Below are 12,457 nucleotides of genomic sequence, written 5' to 3'. Positions count from 1 at the left end.
ATTCGACCTATCAAAGAACATGGGAGATCTTTCCATCTTCTAAGTTTTCTTTAATTTCCTTCTTTAGTTTTCTGTAGTTTTCATTGTACAGATCTTTCACCTCTTTTGTTAGATTGATTCCCAAGTATTTTTCTTTTTTTGAGGCTATTGTGAATGGGGTAGTTTTCCTAATTTCTCTTTCAGAGGATTCATCACTTATGAATAGAAATGCATTAGATTTGTGGGTGTTGGTTTTATATCCTGCGACTTTGCTGAATTCATTAGTTCTAGAAGATTTCTGGTGGAATTTTTTGGATCCTCTAAATATAGAATCAGGTCATCAGCAAATAGTGATAGTGCGAGTTTTTCTTTTCCTATTTGTATGCCTTTAATTTCTTTCATCTAATTGCTCTGGCTAGCGTTTCAAGGACTATGTTGAATAGAAGTGGTGAAAGAGGACATCCCTGTCTTGTTCCAGTTTTTAGAGGGAATGCTTTCAATTTTTCTCCATTTAGAATGATGTTGGCCTTGGGTTTAGCATAGATTCCCTTTACAATATTGAGGTATGTTCCTACTATCCTTATTTTTCCTAGTGTTTTGAAATGTTATCTAGTATTATCAAATGCTTTTTCTGCATCTATTGAAATAATGATATGATTCTTTAAGTCTATTGATGTGATGAATTACGTTTATTGATTTCCAGATGTTGAACCAAGCTTGCATCCCTGGGAATAACCCTACTTGATCATGGTGCACTTTTTTAAAAATAGGTTTTTGTATGTGATTTGCCAGAATTTTGTTAAGAATTTTTCCAACTATGTTCATCAGGTCTACTGGTCTGAAGTTTGCTTTCCTTGATGTGTCTTTGTCTGGTTTTGGTATCAGGGTGATACTAGCTTCGTAGAATGAGTTTGGAAGGGTTCTCTCCTATTTCATGGAATACTTTAAGGAGTATTGATATTAGTTCTTCTTTGATGGTCTTGTAGAACTCAGCTGAGAATCTGTCTGATCATGGACTTTCCTTGGTTGGCAGGTTTTTGATGGCTTCTTCTATTTCCTTGCTTGAAATTGATCTGTTTAAATTGTGTATGTCCTCCTGATTCAGTTTGGGTAGATCATATGTCTCTAGAAATTTGTCAATGACTTCAAGATTTTCTGTTTCATTGGAATATAGATTTTCAGAATAACTTCTAATTATCTTTTGTATTTAAATAGTGTCTGTCATATTTTATGATATTTCCTTTTTCACCATGAATTTTAGAAATTTTTCTCTCTCCTCTTTGTTAGTGTGGCTAAGGGTTTATCAATTTTGTTTATTTTTTCAAAGAACCAACTTTATATTTTGTAAATTTTTTCAATAGCTTATGTTGTTTTAATTTTATTGATTTCAGCTCTGATTTTAATTATTTCCTATCTTCTACTACTTTTGGTGTTGATCTGTTCTTTTTCTAGGGCTTTGAGATGTAATGTTATGTTATTTGTTGACTTTTCATTCTTCTAATGAATGAGCTCAATGCAATGAACTTCCTCTTAGTAGTGCTTTCAAAGTGTTCCAGAGATATTGATATGTTGTATCAGTGTTCTCATTTACCTCTAAGTATTTTTTTTTATCTCCTCCCTGATATCTTCCGCTATCCATGTATCATTCGACAGCACATTATTTAGTCTCCAGGTATTAGAGTAGCTTCTATTTTTTATTTTATCATTGATTTCTAATTTCATTCCATTATGATCTGATAGAATGCAGAGTAGTATCTCTATTTTTTGTATTTGCTAAGAGTTGCTTTGTGGCATAACATATGGTCTATTTTAGAGAAGGATCCATGTGCTGCTGAGAAGAAAGTATATTTGCTCATTGATGGATAAAATATTTTATATATCTTAAGCCTAAATTATTGATTGTATTATTGAGTTCTATAGTTTCTTTGTTCAATTTATGTTTGGAAGATCTATCCAGTGGTAAGAGAGGTGTATTAAAGTCACCCAGTGTTATTTTGTTGTGGTCTGTTTGATTCCTGAAATGGAGAAGGGTATGTTTGACGTTCATAGGTGCTGCATCGTTTGGGGCATAAATATTTATGATTGTTATGTCTTGTCGATGTATGATTCCCTTAAGCAGTATGAAATGTCCTTCCTTATCCCTTCTGACAAACTTTGACTTGAAGTCCACTTTATCTGTTATGAGGATGAAACCCCCACTTTTATAGAGTCCGTGTGCATGATCTTTTTTCCCATCCTTTCACCTTCAGTCTGTGAATGTCTATTCTTTTGAGATGAGTCTCTTGAAGGCAATATATTCTTGGGTCTTTTTTTAATCCAATCTGCCAGTCTATGTCTTTTGATCAATGAATTTAGGCCATTAACCTTCAGGGTTATTATTGAGATAAGATTTGTATTCCCAGTCATTTGGGCTTATTTTTGGATTTTAACTTGACTCGTTTCTCCTTTGATTAGCTTTTCCTTTAGTGTAGTTTCTTTCTGACTCTCATTGTTTTTCATTTCCTGTTCATGGAGTATTTTGCTGAGAATGTTCTGTAGTGCAGGCTTTCTATTTATAAATTATTTTAACTTTTGTTTACCATGGAAGGTTATTATTTCATCATCAGTTCTGAAGCTTAGTTTTGCTGGATATAAGATTCTTGGTTGGCATCCATTTTCTTTCAGAGTTTAGTATATGTCGTTTCAGGACCTTCTAGCTTTTAGGGTCTGGATTAAGAAATCTGATGATCTCTGAATTGGTTTCCCCCTATATGAAATCTGATAATTCTCTCTCATGGCCTTTAAAATTCTATCCTTATTTTGTATGCTGGTCATTTTCATTATAATATGCCTTGGTGTGGATCTGTTGTAATTTTGTACATTTGGGGTCATGTAAGCCTCTTGTATTTGATTTTCCATTTCATTCTTCAAGTTTGGGAAATTTTCTGATTTTTTTTTTTTTTTACTAGACTGTTCATTCCTTTGGTTTGTATCTCTATGCCTTCCTCTATCCTGATAATTCTTAAATTCGGTCTTTTCATGTTGCCCCATAATTCTTGGAGATTCTGTTCATGATTTCTTACCATCTTCTCTGTATGGTCAACTTTATTTTCAAGATTAAATATTTTGTCTTCATTGTTTGAGGTTCTGTCTTCCAAGTGATCTAGGCTGTTGGTGATGCATTCTATTGAGTTTTTAATTTGGTTTATTGTTTCCTTCATTTCAAGGATTCCTGTTTGTTATTTTTTTTTCAGAATCTCTATCTCTTTGTTAAAGTAATCTTTTGTTTCCTGCATTTTGCTCTTTTAATTCTGCATTGAAGTGATCTTTTGTTGCTTGCATTTGCTCTCTTATATCATCCTTTACTTCACAGATCATTTTAATTATGTCCATTCTGAACTCCTTCTCTGACATTTCTTCTACTGTGCTGTCAATGAATTCTATTAATATAGTATCTTGATTTGTTTGGGGGCTCTGTCTTCCCTTGTTTTTTCATGTTGTTCTTGTGTCTTCCCCTCTACCAGTGTGGATTCAAGGTATTACAGTTTCCACCATAGAGATTTTTTTTTCTTTTTTTTTTTTTTATTGTGAACAAATGGGATACATGTTCTTTCTCTGTTTGTACATAGAGTAAAGGCATACCATTTGTGTAATCATACGTTTACATAGGATGATGTTGGTTGATTCATTCTGTTATTTTTTCCCCTTCCCCCCACCCTTCCCATCCCTCTTTTCCCTCTATACAGTCCTTCCTTCCCCCATTCTTGCCCCCCTCCCTAACCCTCACTCTAACCCTAAAACTAACCCCTCCCACGCCCCATTACGTATCATCATCCACTTATCAGCGAGATCATTCTTCCTTTGGTTTTTTGAGATTGGCTTATCTCACTTAGCATGATATTCTCCAATTTCGTCCATTTGCTTGCAAATGCCATAATTTTATCATTCTTTATGGCTGAGTAATATTCCATTGTATATATATGCCACAGTTTCTTTATCCATTCATCAACTGAAGGGCATCTAGGTTGGTTCCACAATCTGGCTATGGTGAATTGAGCAGCAATGAACATTGATGTGGCTGTATCTCTGTAGCATGCTGATTTTAAGTCCTTTGGGTATAGGCCAAGGAGTGGGATAGCTGGGTCAAATGGTAGTTCCATTCCAAGTTTTCTAAGGAATCTCCATACTGCCTTCCAGAGTAGTTGCACTAATTTGCAACCCCACCAGCAATGTATGAGTGTACCTTTTTCCCCACATCCTCGCCAACACCTGTTGTTGCTTGTGTTCTTGATAATTGCCATTCTGATTGGGGTGAGATGGAATCTTAGGGTGGTTTTGATTTGCATTTCTTTTATTACTAGAGATGTTGAACATTTTTCCATATGTTTGTTGATTGTTTGTAGGTCTTCTTCTGTGAAGTGTCTGTTCATTTCCTTAGACCATTTGTCGATTGGGTTATTTGTAGTCTTGGTGTTCAGTTTTTTGAGTTCTTTATAGATTCTGGAGATTAGTGCTCTATCTGAAGTATGATTGGCAAAGATTTTCTCCCACTCTGTAGGCTCTTTCTTCACATTGCTGATAGTTTCCTTTGCTGAGAGAAAGCTTTTTAGTTTGAATCTATCCCAGTTGTTGATTCTTGCTTTTATTTCTTGTGCTATGGGAGTCCTGTTGAGAAATCTGGTCCTAAGCCGACATGTTGAAGATCTGGACCTACTTTTTCTTCTATAAGATGCAGGGTCTCTGGTCTGATTCCGAGGTCCTTAATCCATTTTGAGTTTAGTTTCGTGCATGGTGAGAGATATGGGTTTAGTTTCATTCTGTTGCATATGGATTTCCAATTCTCTCAGCACCATTTGTTGAAGAGGCTATCTTTTCTCCATTGCATATTTTTGGCCCCTTTGTCTAGTATGAGGAAATTATATTTATTTGGGTTTGTGTCCGTGTCCTCTATTCTGTACCATTGATCTACCTGTCTATTTTGGTACCAATACCATGCCGTTTTTGTTACTATTGCTTTGTAGTACAGTTGAAGTTCAGGTATTGCAATACCCCCTGCTTCATTCTTCCTGCGAAGGATTGCTTTAGCAATTCTGGGTTTCGTATTCTTCCAGATGAATTTCATGATTGCTTGTTCTACTTCTGTAAGGTACACCATTGGGATTTTAATTGGAATTGCATTGAATCTGTATAGCACTTTTGGTAGTATGGCCATTTTGACAATATTAATTCTGCCTATCCAGGAACATGGGAGATCTTTCCATCTTCTAAGGTGTTCTTTAATTTCTTTCTTTAGTGTTCTGTAGTTCTCATTGTAGAGGTCTTTCACCTCTTTTGTGAGATTGATTCCCAAGTATTTTATTTTTTTCAAGGCTATTGTGAATGGAGTAGTTTTCCTAACTTCTCTTTCTGAAGATTCATCACTTATGTATAAAAATGCATTGGATTTATGAGCATTGATCTTGTATCCTGCTACTTTACTGAATTCACTTATGAGTTCTAAGAGTTTTCTGGTGGAATTTCCTGGTTCCTCTAAGTATATAATCATATCATCAGCAAATAGGGATAGTTTGAGTTCTTCTTTTCCAATTCATATCCCTTTAATTTCTTTGGTCTGTCTAATTGCTCTGGCTAGAGTTTCAAGGACGACATTGAATAGGAGTGGTGAGAGAGGGCATCCCTGCCTTGTTCCAGATTTTAGGGGGAATGCTTTCAGTTTTTCACCATTAAGAATAATATTAGCCATGGGCTTAGCATAGATGGCCTTTACAATGTTAAGGAACGCTCCCACTATCCCTATTTTTTCTAGTGTTTTGAGCATGAAGGGGTGCTGTATTTTATCAAATGCTTTTTCTGCATCTATTGAAATAATCATGTGATTCTTGACTTTAAGTCTGTTGATATGGTGAATTACATTTATTGATTTCCTGATGTTGAACCAACCTTGCATCCCTGGGATGAAACCCACTTGATCATGATGCACTATCTTTTTAATACATTTTTGTATGCGATTTGCTAAAATTTTGTTGAGAATTTTTGCGTCGATGTTCATTAAAGATATTGGTCTGAAATTTTCTTTCCTCGATGTGTCTCTGTCTGGTTTAGGTATCAGGGTGATATTGGCTTTGTAGAATGAGTTTGGGAGGGTTCCCTCCTCTTCTATTTCATGGAATACTTTGAAAAGTATTGGAGTGAGCTCTTCTTTAAAGGTTTTGTAGAACTCGGCTGAGAAAACATCAGGTCCTGGACTTTTCTTTGTTGGTAGGCTTTTGATGACTTCTTCTAATTCATTACTTGAAATTGGTCTATTTAAATTGTGTATGTCCTCCTCATTCAGTTTAGGCAATTCATACGTCTCTAGAAACTTGTTGATATCTTCGAAATTTTCTATTTTGTTGGAATATAGATTTTCAAAATAGCTTCTAATTATGTTTTGTATTACAATCGTGTCTGTTGTGATATTTCCTTGTGCATTCTGAATTTTGGTAATTTGGGTTTTCTCTCGTCTTCTCTTTGTTAGTGTGGCTAAAGGTTTATCAATTTTGTTTATTTTTTCGAAGAACCAACTATTTATTTTGTCAATTTTTGTATTGTTTCTTTCGTTTCAATTTCATTGATTTCAGCTCTGAGTTTAACTATTTCCTGTCTTCTACTACTTTTGGTGTTGGTCTGTTCTTCTTTTTCTAGGGCTTTGAGCTGTAGTGTTAGGTCGTTTATTTTTTGAGTTTTACTTCTTTTATTAAATGCGCTCCATGAAATAAATCTTCCTCTAAGTACCGCTTTCATAGTGTCCCAGAGTTTTCGATACGATGTTTCTTTGTTCTTGTTTACCTCTAAGAATTTTTTAATTTCCTTCCTAATATCTTCTGTTATCCATTCCTCATATAATAGCATATTGTTTAATCTCCAGGTGTTGGAGTAATTTCTGTTTTTTACTCTTTCATTTATTTCTAGTTTCAATCCATTATGGTCTGATAAAATACAAGGAAGTGTCTCTATCTTCTTGTATTTGCTGACATTAGCTTTGTGGCATAATATATGGTCTATTTTAGAGAAGGATCCATGTGCTGCTGAGAAGAAAGTGTATTCACTCTTCGTTGGATGGTATAGTCTATAAATGTCTGTTAAGTCTAAATTATTGATTGTGTTATTGAGATCTATGGTTTCTTTGTTCAATTTTTGTTTGGAAGATCTGTCCAGTGGTGAGAGAGGTGTGTTAAAATCACCTAGTATTATTGTATTGTGGTCTATTTGGTTTCTGAGATTGAGAAGGATTTGTTTGACATACATGGGTGAGCCACTGTTTGGGGCATAGATATTTATGATTGTTATGTCTTGCTGATTTATGGTTCCCTTAAGCATTATGAAATGTCCTTCTTTATCCCTTCTGATTAACTTTGGCTTGAAGTCCACTTTATCTGAAATGAGGATGGATACCCCAGCTTTTTTGCTGGGTCCATGTGCATGGTAAGTTTTTTCCCATCCTTTCACCTTTACTCTTTGGGTATCACTTTCTAAGAGATGAGTCTCTTGCAGGCAACATATTGTTGGATCTTCTTTTTTATCCAATCTGCCAGTCTATGTCTTTTGATTGATGAATTCAGGCCATTAAGATTCAGGGTTATTATTGAGATATGATTTGTATTCCCGGTCATTTGGTTCATTTTATTCATTTATTTGCTTATTTTTGACACGACTTGGTTCCTCTTTTTGAGAGTTCCTTTAGGATATCTCCTCCCTTTGCTGATTTGCTTCTTTGTTTTCATATCTTCTTCATGGAATATTTTGCTGAGAATGTTCTGTAATGCTGGCTTTCTTTTTGTATATTCTTTTAGCTTTTGTTTATCATGGAAGGATTTTATTTCGTCGTCAAATCTGAAGGTAAGTTTTGCTGGGTATAAGATTCTTGGTTGACATCCATTTTCTTTTAGGGCTTGAAAAATGTTATTCCAGGCCCTTCTAGCTTTTAAGGTCTGGATTGAAAAATCTGCTGATATCCGTATTGGTTTCCCCCTGAATGTAATTTGGTTCTTTTCTCTCACAGCCTTTGAGATTCTGTCTTTATTTTGTATGTTAGGTATTTTCATTATAATGTGCCTTGGTGTGGGTCTGTTGTAATTTTGTGTATTTGGAGTCCTATAAGCCTCTTGAACTTGATTTTCCATTTCGTTCTTCAGATTTGGGAAATTTTCTGAAATTATCTCATTGAATAGGTTGTTCATTCCTTTGGTTTGTTTATCTAAGCCTTCCTCAATCCCAATAATTCTCAAATTTGACCTTTTCATGATATCCCATAGTTCCTGGAGATTCTGTTCATGATTTCTTACCATCTTCTCTGTTTGTTCGACTTTGTTTTCGAGGTTAAATATTTTGTCTTCAATATCTGAGGTTCTGTCTTCCAGGTGTTCTATCCTATTGGTTGTGCTTTCTATGGAGTTCTTAATTTGGTTTATTGTTTCCTTCATTTCAAGGATTTCTGTTTGGTCTTTTTTCAATATCTCTAACTCTTTATTGAAATGGTCTTTTGCTTCCTGTATTTGCTCTTTTAACTGTCTATTGGTGCGTTCATTCAATGCCTGCATTTGCTCTTTCATTTCATCGTTTGCTTCTCTTATCATGTTGATTATGTACATTCTGAACTCCCTTTCTGACATTTCTTCTGCCATGCTGTCATTGGATTTTATTGATATAACATCCAGATTTGTTTGAGGCATTTTCTTCCCTTGTTTTCTCATGTCGTTCAGGTGTCAGTGGACTGCAGAGATGTTGCAGATTTCCTCTATTGACTTATAATGTCCCTAAAGATTGCTAGTGTATCCCCTCTTATCCTTCAGTAGCCTGAAGTCTTAGAGGAAGTTGATACTTCGGTGTTCCCCTAGGTAGCTGCCTCTCTAGGGGTGGTGGTCTTCAGGTGGGGTATATTCCCTACTAGAGGGCAGAGGTGCCTCTACTTGTTGACCAATGGTCATCCAAAGGGGAACTAGACTGCGGGCTGAGGCAATGCCTGTTTGGGCCTGTGTCTCTGGTTTTACCGTCTTTGTGGGAAAACCTCACTCGGCGGGGAAGACCCACCCGGTGGGGAGGTCTCGCTAGTCCGTTCCCCTCCTAGAGGTTCCCCTCAGTCCACAACTACCGCCTGGGCAGGGCAGCCTTCCCAGGCAACGTTTCCAGGGGCCTGGACCTACCTCCTGGGCTTGGGAGCCCTGCCCTTCGCAGACGAGTCTCCTTAGGTGGCCCCTCCTCAGAGAAGCTGCCCGCAGTCCTGGAACCTTCGCTCCACCCCTCAGCTGGTCTCTGTGTAGCTCTTTCAAGAAAAGGTGCTTAGATCCCCGGCTCGGATCGTGCTTTGCACCTAATCGCCTGGCTATGCGACCCCTCCTCTGAGCAGTCACTTGGAGCCTCGTACATATGCTCCAAGCCCCAGTGACCCGTCACTCGTCTCTTCCTCCAGGCAGCCACCCAGTGTTCTGTGTGGGCGCTTGGAGACCAAGCCACTCACTGCGCACCTCCACCTCCTCAGGACAGCCCCCTCCCCGTTGTTCAGGCAGTTGCTGAGTCCAAATAGCTCGCCTCCCAACTCTTTCTCTGGCAGCCCCTGGAGCCCTGGCAGATTGCTCCAAAAAACCAAAAAACCAAGCGGTGTGCTGCTCGGCCTCCTCTGCAAGGTTCCCCACTTTCTGAGCTCACTGTTCCAGCGGGGGGAGGTGTGTCTTGCTGCCTGGGCAGGGCAGCCTTCCCAGGGACCCAGACCTACCTCCTGGGCCTGGGAGCCTCACCCTTCGCAGACGAGTCTCCTTAGGTTGTCCCTTCTTAGAGAAACTGCCCTCAGTCCTGGAACCTTCACTTCGCCCCTCAGCTTGTCTCTGTGTAGTTCATTCAAGAAAAGGTGCCTAGGTCCCTGGACCTGACCGTGCTTTGCACCTAATCGCCTGGCTATGCGACCCCTCCTCTGAGCAGCCACTTGGAGCCTCGTACATATGCTCCAAGCCCCAGTGACCCGTCACTCGTCTCTTCCTCCAGGCAGCCACCCGGTGGTCTGTGTGGGCGCTTGGAGACCAAGCCACTCACTGCGTACCTCCACCTCCTCTGGACAGCCCCCTCCCCATTGCTCAGGCGGTTGCTGGATCCAAACAACTCGCCGCCCCACTCTTTCTCTGGCAGCCGCTGGAGCCCTGGCAGATCGCTTCAAAACCAAGCGGTGTGTCGCGCAACCTCCTTTGCAAAGTTCCCCGCTTTCCGAGTTCACTGCTCCAGCAGGGGGAGGTGTGTCTTGCCGCCTGGGCAGGGCAGCCTTCTCAGGCAATGTTCCCAGGGGCCCGGACCTCCCTCCTGGGCTTGGGAGCCTCACCCTTCGCAGACGAGTCTCCTTAGGTTAGAGAAGCTGCCCGCAGTCCTGGAAACTTCAATCCGCCATTTTTTTGCTCCGCTTCGCTGTCCGTTTTTCCACCATAGAGATTTATAATGTCCCCACAGGTTTCCAATACTTCACCTTTAAGGGGGAGATCAATATTAACAGAACCCAATGCAAATAATATGCAGCCTTAAATGAAATAGCCCCTATTAAGACAATAACAGTTTTCTTGCAATAAACAGAGATGATGTGTTTGATTATTATCTACAACATAAACATTAGGTTTTCAATAAGGTCTACAATTTCTGATGATGGTCAGAGATAGAGTGGGGGATGGGTGTAGGATGTGATGTTAATGAGGAAAGAGGTGAGAATGTAGAGGTATTAGATCACAGGAAGAGTAAAAGAGGAATCGAAAGAAGGATAAAAGGGAGAAAGAGACTCCTAGGAAACAGATAAATAAGAGGGAAATAGAGCAGGTAAAAGAAAAATGCAAAAAAAAAAAAATAATCTACAACCAAACTGCAATACACTATTCATACTCCCAGTCCTCAATAGCCTGATGCATGGAAAGTATTTGATTTCAAAAATGCTGGGAATGTGAGAGCAGACAATGAAAAAAGAAAAAATAGGGGGAAAAAAGGGTCTTAAAGGAAAATTGAATAATTGTTTCTTTGGAGATCAATATCTTCTCTGCTTCCTTTCTTTTCCGATAGGCATAGGTTATCTGGAATTTGCTGGTAACTCCACTGTCAGAATGGTGAAAGTTACTAAAGCGGGAGGATTAGACTTGAAGGTGGGATTCCTGGAGGCCAGGTATAGCAATTGCCAGTCCCACTGGAAGACTACACCCCAGGACTCTCCTTTTGGGTCCACTTGTGTGATTCAGGAGCCTGATCTTAGCCCCTTACCTCACTCGTGGACCCCACAGTTCCTGGTCTCTAATTTAGTCTCTAAATTATATCTCTCCTACCCCTGCCCTTTTGACTTCAGGAACCTCTCTCCCCATATGTCCTGGGGGTTAGAGGGTGGCTGGGTAACTGGGGATTGAGGACCTAGAGGGCCCTGTTGATTGCCAAACCAGCAGGACCAGGTGATCAGTAGATGCCATATTGGGTAAGAAGTCGTGAACCAGGCTGATGTCAGGTCCAGCAAGTGCTACCTGAGCTATCTCTGGGATCCTGGTGTGTGCTGGGCTGGTTGGCTGGGTGAGCCAGGATCAAGATGCCCTCACACCCTCTTCCAACCTACTGACCCCATGCAAGTTTCTCTCCTGCCTCTGCAGCAAGATGGTAGCTATTAGGAGTGATAACTCAGATGTAACCAAGCCTACTGGGTCCTTGGTGATGTTCTTTCAGGTCCTGGCTATTATCCCTAAATGGAAGTGGTCATTTCCTTAGTTATTGGTGGTGGTGGTGGCTAACCTGTAGGTACCTTGAAATTGGACTTTTAGTCTCCAGCCAGTGTCCCAAGATGGATGCTGCCCCAACTAAAGATGGCAGTGACACACTGGAGGTAACCAAAGATGGTGGCAAAGGTGTCCCAAGATGGAGGTAACCACTTTCGGAGATGGTATCGTGAGGACAGGCTGTGTATTGCCAATGGGCAACCTGTTCAGGAATGTAGCACTGTGATGGGTAGTACTGTGGCATGTGGCTATCTCCAAGCTCTGTCTGGTGTCTCAAGGTGGAGGCTGCCGTGTGGAGGGGGGAGGTGTGGAGGCATCTGCAGTGTCTCAAGATGGAGGCTGCCATGCATTAGGAGATGGGAAACCACAGCATGGCAGTACTGATGGCTGAATCCACGGGGCAGGCACAAGGTGAATGAATCTCCACACTGCCATTTTAAAGTCTGGCTTACAACTGGTTCTTTTGAATAACTTTATAATTGTTGCCTGTTGGTGTTTTGGAGAAGTACTACTAATACAACTTGAGTTAAGACAATGAACCATCATCTCCAGTACAGATAAGATATAATACTGACTTCCAGTATTGATACTGACCCTAACTAAACAAGGAGTAACTGTAAAACTATGGACATTAAAATTAAAATTCATTACTCCCACTTTAAGACTGGTAAAACTGGCCGGTTGGATGTTTAAAATCAAAACTTGGAGACCAAAGTCAAGGCTGTAAAAGGGTGAAGGAAAAA

The sequence above is a fragment of the Sciurus carolinensis genome, chromosome 2, assembly GCF_902686445.1.
Source record: "Sciurus carolinensis chromosome 2, mSciCar1.2, whole genome shotgun sequence".
NCBI classification, from domain to species: Eukaryota; Metazoa; Chordata; class Mammalia; order Rodentia; family Sciuridae; genus Sciurus; species Sciurus carolinensis.
Note: the sequence above shows the minus strand (reverse complement) of the source record.